The sequence below is a fragment of the Triticum urartu genome, chromosome 3 (genome assembly GCF_003073215.2).
Source record: "Triticum urartu cultivar G1812 chromosome 3, Tu2.1, whole genome shotgun sequence".
Classification (NCBI taxonomy): domain Eukaryota; kingdom Viridiplantae; phylum Streptophyta; class Magnoliopsida; order Poales; family Poaceae; genus Triticum; species Triticum urartu.
In genome coordinates this window covers 132,708,700-132,718,904 of record NC_053024.1, presented here as the reverse complement: position 1 = coordinate 132,718,904, position 10,205 = coordinate 132,708,700, and the positions used below count along the sequence as shown (strand labels likewise).

At 46.3% G+C, this 10,205-nt stretch overlaps 1 long non-coding RNA gene across 1 annotated transcript; it reads right to left on the bottom strand.

The window, feature by feature from the left end:
* Positions 1–3,826: 3,826 nt before the first annotated feature.
* On the bottom strand, positions 3,827–6,290 carry LOC125548176. The gene is made up of 3 exons (XR_007300920.1): positions 5,736–6,290; positions 5,220–5,570; positions 3,827–4,127 (listed from the first exon to the last, which is right to left on the bottom strand). It is a non-coding gene; the product is annotated as an uncharacterized LOC125548176 (long non-coding RNA).
* Positions 6,291–10,205: the final 3,915 nt, after the last annotated feature.

Here is a 10,205-nt window from a genome sequence, read left to right as displayed (position 1 = left end):
AACTCCACCCCACCTTGTTGATACCGATGCATATGTAGCTAGTTCTGATGTAAGTCTTGCTGAGTACCTTTGTACTCACGTTTGCTTAATTTATGTTTTGCAGAGAGACTTCAGTCTCTCTAGTAGTTCCGCGTGGACTTCGACGTTTAGCTTGATACCTCAGCTATGATCTTGTGCCCTCAGCAGGATCTGGTAGATAGTCAGGCTTCTTAGCCTTTTCCATTTGTAGATGTCTGTTCTCAGACATGTTAAGCTTCCGCATCTGCTTTGACTTGTATGCTATGATTGTTGGGTCATGAGACCATGTTTGTAATATCACGCTCCTCGGAGCCTAATGAATAAATACTTGAGTTGTAGAGTTATGTTGTGATGCCATGTTGTATTTACACATATCGAGCATATTGTGTGTATGATTGAAACGCTTGGTATGTGTGGGATCCGACAATCTAGTTGTTTATCCTTGGCAGCCTCTCTTATGGGGAAATGTAGTCTAGTGCTTCCATGAGCCATAGTAGTCCGCTACAGCCCGGTTCACCGGAGTCCTGTTAGCCTAGCACTACTGCTCAGGACACTTGACTGGCCGGCATGTGTTTCACTTCGTTCCTGTGTCTGTCCTTCGGGGAAATGTCACACGTGACATCCGGAGTCCTGCCTAGCCTGCTACAGCCCGGGTTCCCGGAGTCCTGTTAGCCCAGTGTTACAGCCCAGATTCACACGCTGCTGACCGACATGCTCGATGTGTTTCATGTATGCATGTCCCCATAGGTTAGTGCCGCTTTGGGTTCATGACTAGCCATGTCGGCCCGGGTTCTCTGTCATATGGATGCTAGCGACACTATCATATACGTGAGCCAAAAGGCGCAAATGGTCCCGGGCCATGGTAAGGCGACACCCGTGGATATACCGTGCGTGAGGCCGCAAAGTGATATGAGGTGTTACCGGCTAGATCGATGTGACTTGGAATCGGGGTCCTGACAACCATAGTCTGAATTGATCTCTAGTGGAACACCATGAAGTGACACTATTTGAGAAATATATAAGTCAGCGAGCTGACTAGCAGTGATACTCTCCCGAACAGGTAGGAAGTGAGCCACTTTGGAAAGACGATCAATGACTATGAAGATAGCATTATTCCCTTTCTTGGTCCTGGGAAAGCCGGTGATGAAGTCCATACCAACTTTATCCCATTTCCACTCAGGAATAGCTAAAGGTTGAAGGGTGCTAGCAGGTCTTTGATGTTCTTCCTTAACACGATGACAAACGTCGTAGTTAGCAATAAACTAAGCAATTTCTCTCTTCATCCTAGTCCACCAGAACCTCTGGCGTAGGTCCTGATACATCTTAGTACTACCGGGATGAATCATGAGAGGAGAATCATGCGCCTCCTTAAGGATTAATTGTCGAAGATGTTGATTCTTGGGAACCACCAAGTGACTCTCAAAGAAAACAACACCACGATCATCTATAGAAAACTACCACCAACTCCCTTGTTAATGTTTCTCTTGATCCGGGAAATTCCCGTATCCTGCTTCTGAGCAAAGATGATTTGATCCATAAGATTAGGTTTCGCCACCAAGGTAGAAAGGAATCCATGAGGAGCAATGTGAAGATTAAGCTTACAGAATTCCTCATGGAGAAGTGGTTGTCCCTGCTGCAACATAAGATTGTTGCAATAGGACTTACGACTTAGCGCATTAGCCATGACATTCCCCTTGCCTGGGGTGTAGGTAATCCCTAAGTCATAATCTGAGATCAACTCCAGCCAACGTCTTTGCCTAAGGTTCAAATCTGGTTGGGTGAAGATATACTTGAGACTTTGGTGGTCGGTGTAAATCTCGCAACGTTTACCAAGAAGGTAATGTCGCCAAGTCTTAAGTGCATAGACTACGGCTGCAAGCTCTAGATCATGTGTTGGATAATTCTCCTCATGTGGATGCAACTGTCGAGATGCATAGGCAATCACATGGCGATCTTGCATAAGAATGCAACCTAGTCCCTGTCGTGAGGCGTCGCAGTAGATAACAAAGTCTTTAGTGAAATCCGATGGCACAAGTATGGGAGCAGAAGTCAGGCGTCTTTTCAGTTCCTAAAAACTGTGCGCACACTGTGGGGACCACTCAAACTTTTTATCTTTCTTGAGAAGTTCGGTGAGAGGTTTGGCCACTTTGGAGAAGTTCTCAATGAAGCGGTGACAATAACTGGCTAGACCAAGGAAACTCCTCACTTGCTTAACCGTTTCAGGCGGAGTCCAATCAAGAACGGCCTGAACTCTCTCGGGATTGACAGCAATGCCCTTACCAGAGATCACGTGGCCTAGGTAGGTCACTTCTGGCAACCAAAATTCGCACTTGGAGAACTTGGCATAAAGGCGGTGCTCTCTGAGTTTCTCTAACACAAGTCTAAGATGTTCGTGATGCTCTTTCTCGTTCTTCGAGTAAATTAGAATATCATCGAGATAAACCACGGCGAACTTATCTAAGTACTCCATGAAGATCGAGTTCATCAAGCGAGAGAAGGTAGCTGGAGCATTGGTTTGACCAAAAGACATGACGGTGTACTCGTATTGACCATAACGAGTGACAAAAGCCGTCTTAGGAATGTCCCCATTTCTGATCTTGATTTGGTGGTAGCCTAACCTCAAATCCATCTTGGAAAAGACTGAGGATCCAGCGAGTTGATCATACAGGTCGTTGATCCTGGGGAGCGGATACTTGTTCTTTATCGTGACCAAATTAACGGGACGATAATCTACAACCATCTGGTCTGTAACATCCGTCTTCTTGACGAAGAGGACGGGGCAAGCCCAGGGAGAAGAACTAGGAAGGATGAAACCCTTTTGCAAGGATTCATCAAGTTGTTTCTTAAGCTCAGCTAGTTCTAAGGGTGCCATCTTGTAAGGTCTCCTAGAGATTGGAGCGGTTCCTGGGATAAGATCTATGACAAACTCTACATCTCCGTCAGGTGGAATACCTGGCAGTTCCTCTGGAAAGACATCCGGAAAGTCACAGACTACTGGGATATCTTCAAGGTCTGGAAGAGGGTTGGCATTAAGACAATAGAGCTGACGCTTTGCAACTCTAGTGGAGACGGTGACTATCTTGCCAGATGGGTGTGTAAGCTGAACAGACCTAGTGTAACAATCAATCTTGGCATAATGAGCTTTCATCCAGTCCATACCCAAGATGATGTTAATATCCGTAGACTTGAGGGCTATAAGTGATGCAAGGAATACAAGTCTGTCAACAAGGATTTCATTACCATGGCTTATTCTAGTGGTTTGCCATCTAGACCCTGGAGTTTGTATTTCAAGTGGAGTTGGCATATCACAAAATGACATGTCGTGCAAACAAGCATAGCCTTCAGAGATGAAGGAGTGAGATGCTCCGGTATCGAACGGAACCGAAGCTGGATGACATTTGACAAGGAGTGTCACTACACCATGACAAAAACTTTGGGGTCACCATATCTGCCGGGAAAACTAGCCAATGGAGGCAGAGAAATTGCCGGGAACGAATTTTGCCGGCACTTACGAACTGCCCTAGAAAGTCCCGTCGGAAAAAACAATTGCCGGCAGATAGGAGAATGCCCGGCAGTTTCTCTGACCTGCATGTTCAAACCTTTGCCGGCAGATAGGACCATTCATGGCATATAGTTTTTTTCCCGGTAGTCTCACAATCCAGGGCAGATAGAAGTATTGCTGGCAGTTATTCTGCCCTTAATTGTATAGTTTGTTTGCACACAAATCCCCTTCCAATTCATTTGTCTTCACTTCATTTTGTGCCAACAAGTATGGTACATATGTAACAACACGCACGCATAGTAATTAAAGTTGCATCAATTAGACATAATATATGTATCTCAACAATCCATGATGTATACAAGCATATATAGGTTCACAAGTACAGTATTACAACACAACGATCCTTCATGTATGCCCACGCACACATAGGCATACATTTGTAGGTTCATAGGTCCAATATTGCACCATAGACAAAAGCGCCAAATATAACATCTTGTTTCAGTTAATAGAAACAGAACACAGAGAAACAGAACCCAACAGAACATCCTTTTAGCTCACAAAACACACCTCTTCAAATTTGTGGATGCAAAAGAATTATATCGATGACCTGTAAAAAAAAGAAGCGGCCAATTAGATCAGCTCAGAAGAACACATGTTCCACAAATCCATTTGGACAACTACTTGCAAGAAAGAGCAGGTCCGAATTCCACAAGGGTCAAAATAAAAGCAGAGCAAGTTCCCTGTGACTTAGTGGTGCCACTTATCTCACGACTAACATTACTGCCAAAAAAATAAAAGGGTCAAAATAAAACAGAGATAATGTTGAAATCGCGGCAAGATGGATGACCATTAACTGCAACTTCATCTTCAGCTTCAATTCGTACACCCAACAAAAAACCACAGAGGGCCTGTTTGGAATGATTTATGATATCTCTAGGTAATGAGTTTGAACTAGCACTAATTAGAGCACGCAGGAATTGATCAACATAAGGACGGATATGAAAGATAAATATTAGAAGAATAATAGCCAGCGTCATGTTTTAGGCGTATTCTTGTTGATCAATGTAATCAGCGAGGTTGTTCTTGTTGAAGCCATGATAAAATATAACCGGAATTACATATGCCAAGAAGCTGAGCATGAATATGTTAATTAGATATGACAATCAAACAAACAAGTATTTACCACTAGGCGCATATCTTCTTTTCTTTTCATTTTTCAGTCCGTCCTATACTATTTTTTAGGTATGATAGCAGGGGTGTTTGACATATGGTACATTCTGGAATGATTCCCTGGCCGAGCACATATGTCAAACACCCCTGCTATCATACCTAAAACACGTCTCTGATGATATCACTATGGCTAGCTGAGAACCAAAAATCAGAGCAAAAGAGGCAATTACAAACGTAACTGAAAACTCATGTAGGACAGAAGGCTTATTGGGTTATTTATGCAGCTATTAGGAAATAAGGCACTATAAAGCCTATCACTCAGGATAAATTAAATTATACAAAATAAGATGTTTGTGTGAATCTTACTAGTTCTCAACATAATTATAACTAAAAGAAGGAGTTGCAGATGGCAAAAATCAGCACCAAATCAGGATTTGCTTTTGCCAAGATAGAAATTCAGTGGATGTAAACTTCCCAAATAATTACTGTATTTAGCAATGTGGCATAGGACAACGATTTAGTAAAGTACCTGGCCTTATCTAATTCTGCACTAAGCTAACGTAGACAGCATCCCCATTGAGGCTATATGCGGGCAGAGCAGGGCCACTAACCATCGATCTTGACCAGTACGTGGCTGGCGCTGGTGTATCCTTCACCGGATCAGAAGGCACATGGAGAGACATAAGAGGGTCAGGGGTTCAGCTTGAGCCTCTTACCTATCAGATCCAGTTAGACTCATAGCCAAATTTAATAAATCACACAACAACAAAAACCTGCATGTCACAACATAATAAAAAAAGTATGAACAGAGCTCAAGGGCGGCCTGTAGCTGCGACTCACTCCGAGGATGTTGCTATTGGTTTGACAAAAACTCAAACACCTGGTGCGCAAGAATAACAAACAATATCAACAAACCACAACTAGTGCCAAATCTTTTTAATTGATGTTTTGATGTGTTGAGACGGGATTCCCTTTAGTAAGAAGCATCACATATGGAGCACTTTGATGTAGAACACAAGTGAAATCAAGTTAATGAATAACTTACTTCACTTGGACCTTCTCCTTTGACGCAAGATGTCGTGCTGCTGTGCGATGCGAAGCAGAGGCGGCAATGGCGAAGGGGATGGGGAGGTTTCGTGGTGGGGGATTGGCACAGCGACGTGGGTGGTGAGGGGGCTAAGGCAGCGTCGTGCTCGAGGAATGGGGCGGCGGTTCTGGGTGGGGGCATGGTTGCAAAGTGGATCGATGGGGACGGGCGGCGGCGTGGATTGCTGGTGTAGGTCATCACCGATTGGTACTGGGTGGCAGCGTGAGACGTCGGAAGCGTGGGTGTAGGTCATTGCCGATGGGGACTGGGTGGCGGCATGGGTCGGAGGGCGCGCGGGTGCCGGCCGTCGAGGGGACTGGGTGGCGGCGTGGGTCAGGGACTCGGGGTGCGGGAGGGGCGGCATGGGTCAGGGGTGCAGGGAGGCGACATGCTTGATGAAGGGGGTGGGGGTGGCAGTGCTTTGCCAACCAATGTGGACGGGCCAGGTCGGCGACGGTGTTGCCAGGGTGGGCGGAACATTGCGGCGGCTGGGGGAAGAAGGAACAAGAAGCGGGAAGAAGGAGTGACAAGGGGAAAGAAATTAAGGCCGTGGGTGGGCTTTCCAGCGACTTCTACCGTTTCGCACCTATTGGGCCCAAAAATTTTGGCCCCATCAACGTGGTTCCCGGCAGTGCACCTGACCCCATTGGGATTCGAGGGCAATTAGGCTGACCCTAAAGATGCTGGCAGATGATCTGCCCTTCTTCCTTTCTCATTCCCGGCAGTTACAGTGACATGTACAGTTTTTCCAGGCAGACAAAACTTTCCCGGCAGTTAATTGCCCCAAATTGTTGATTTTTCCCGGCAGTTAATTGCCCTTAAACTTGTGTCGTGGTGTAGTGTGTGCCAAGAACGACATCCAAATCATCATGAGCGCCTTTAGCTGAGACGTGATGCACACATCCACGTTCAGTGGGAGCTGACTTGACACTAATCATCTTGCGTGATGGCTTACCACGGCCAACAGACTCCTCACGCTGGGGTGGAGCATAGTTGGTTTGGCAGCAGTCACGTGTATAGTGTCCTGCCTCTCTGCATGTGAAGCAAGTTCCTGAGGTAGGACGTGGACCCGCATTGACAAGAGGTCTACCGATAGGCCTAGGTGGAGCATACGGTTGAACTGGGTGAGGCGCCACATAAGAAGGCCTTGGTGTATAACCGGGTGGAAGAGCGGAGTTCGGAACCCAAATCCGACGCTTCTGCGAAGTAGAACCGGAAGAAGAACCCAAATCACGGGTGTGCTTACGAGACTCCTCGCAAGTAAGTTGAGTTGTTTATGCGTTAATGGCCTTGTTCACAAGAGCCTGGAATGTATTGCAATGATGCAAGTGGAGATCACGACGCAACTTGGGGTTGAGACCCTTCTGGAACCTAGCCTACTTCTTGGCGTCCGTGGACACCTCTTCTGTAGCATAGCGGGCAAGGTTCTCAAACTCTCTACTGTAAGCATCAACAGCCATCTTATCCTGAGTGAAACTATAGAACTCTTCTCTCTTGCGGTCCATGAGAGCCTGAGGAATGTGATGCTCGCGAAAAGCCTCGGTGAAATCTCTCCAGGTGGTTATCTGGCCAGCTGGAAGCATAGCCTCATAGTTCTGCCACCAAATACTAGCAGGACCTTGCAGATGATAAGCAGCGTAGGTGACCTTGTCACTTTCAGCTACGTTCGCAGAACACAGCTTGTGTGTGATACTACGGAGCCAGTCATCTGCATCGAGTGGTTCAATGGAATGATGGAAGGTAGGTGGTTTCAGACCAATGAAATCATAGATGGACGCTGACTCTTTGCACTGATGGGAGGTGTTCTCCTCAATACGTGCTAACAAGCGGTTAGACTCTCGCTTGTTCTTCTCCATATCTAACATGAACTCCGCCAACGAAGGCTGGTCGGGAGGATCCTCATCCCTACCATCTCCGTGGTTCCGGCTACGAGCAACAGAACTTCGGTTAACTGACGACATCCTGAAGAACCAACCAAGGAAACAAGGATGGATTCAGCATCATCATAAGGATGTAGAATATAGTACGAGGAAAAATACTATCTCTTGAACTCCTAGGACAATTCCGACAGCATAACAACAGTAAAATGCTCGAAATGAGACATTCTGCAAAAGACGGGGTAGCACCATACTCAACATCCTCACTCAAGGTTCTGGGATATTACTAAACAGACTACACCGGAAGTACTCAAAAACTGGAATATGACTCTGATCAACCAATCCTAAGAGACTACGGAGTAGTAACACGTGATCCTGATAGACAGAAGAGAAAGCCTAGTTCCTTAACCCCGTAGGAAGGATAGGATGACTTAGATCAGAAGGGCATGAGGTCTAAGGAGTAAAAGAGCCTTATGTTCCCTTCCACAATCAATTCCCCTATATAGCTAAAGAATTTCTAGACCCAACTTCGACCAGGTTGGCTTGGTAATCCTACAGGCAGTCAGGCTCTGATACCAAAGCTGTCGGGACCCCGATTCTAAGTCACACCGATCTAGCATGTAACACCTCATATCACTTTGCGGCCTCACGCACGGTATCCCCACGGGTGTCACCTTACCATGGCCCAGGACCGTTTTCGCCTTTTGGCTCATGTATAGGATAGTGTCGCTAGCATCCATATGATAGAGAACCTGGGCCGACATGGCTAGTCGTGAACCCAAAGCGGCACAGACCTATGGAGACAGGCATACATGAATCACATCGAGCATGTCGGTTAACAGCGTATGAATCCGGGCTATAGCACTGGGCTAACAGGACTTTGGAAGTCACCGCGTGACATTTCCCTGAAGGGACAGACATAGGAACGAAGTGGAACACATGCCGACCAGTCAAGTGTTCTGAGCAGTAGTGCTGGGCTAGCAGGACTCCGGTGAACCGGGCTGTAGCGGACTACTATGGCTCAAGGAAGCACTAGACTACATTTCCCCATAAGAGAGGCTGCCAAGGATAAACAACTAGATTGTCAGATCCCACGCATTGCAATACACATCACACGTACGCATAACATGCAAGTATCTGCTATACAACATGGCATCACAACATAATGCAAACTCATATAGATAAAGGCTCAGAAGAGCCACATAGCATTAATACAAACATGGGTCACATGACCCATCATTCAGAGCATACAAACAACGGAAGCATTACATGTCTGAGTACAGACAACTACAAAAGAAAAAGCCCGAGAAGCTTGACTATCTACAAGACCTCCAAGGTACAAGATCATAGCTGAGGTAACAAGCTACTCGTCGAAGTCCAAGCGGTACTACTAGTGAGACAGATGTCTCACCTGCAAAACATAAATAAAGCAAATGTGAGTACAAAGGTACTCAGCAAGACTTACATCAGACCCTATCATACATGCATTGTATCAAGAAGGTAATGTGGGGTTTAGTTGCAGCAAGCCAGCTTTGACTCGGTGGCTATCCTATTCTACGACAACGAGAAACTTCTTTGAGGTGAGGCAGCGCACACGAGTCCACTAAGCACCACATCAATAAACTACTATGGATTCATCCCCGTCTCTCCTACAAGAAGGCCATCCATAGCACTCACACTTCTCTTGATCATTTTAGAGTATCCACTTTAAGTTGTCTATGTACCACGTAAGCATCCAAGAAGTCCATAACCGAGGACACGGCTATTCGAATAGATCATGATAACCCTGCAGGGGTGTACTTCTTCACACACGCTCTCACCACTTATCACCATATACACGTCATGTATCTCGGCAACCTTCAAGCGGAAGCCTGGCGAGGGTGTCGGCAACGACGTGACTAACCACACTAGACTCTAGTCCAGGTTTATCACCTATTCGAGTTCCATCCGCAAGGAGATCCGGCGGGGGTTTCACTCACGGCCCCAAACGATGTGTACAGGGTTCCCGAGCCCACCATCCGGGTGCCACTCGGTACACCGGGCCACGTGTGCCTAGTCTGTCCCAAGTCCACCCTGTCGGGTGCCACTGAGTAGAAAAATAGCACTACCGACAAACACCAGAAACTATTTGCAACTCCTGGACAGAGATCAAGGCGGTTAATAAGTCGAGAGAGCTTGGAGCGCCCGGAGCCCAATGTGTGGTAGTAGCTAGTCATTGGACAACTTACACAAAACTCAGTTCTTAAGGACGGTCCCAATGAGACAACCCACCATGTACTCCTACATGGCCTCTCACCGCTACCTTTAACAAATCGTGTTCACACGCTTAACTCTTAGCACTGGATCATATCGTAACTCTCCAATTCATTCCCGATGAATCAGACCTGACATACTCTAAGCAATAGCTGGCAAAGCATGGTAGGAACACAACATGGCTCAATCAACTCCTACACATGCTAATGGGTTTTAACTATTTACTGTGGCAATGATAGGTCATGCAGAGGAATGGGTTCAACTACCGCAGCATAAAGTAGCAGTTGAATCGTTGTTG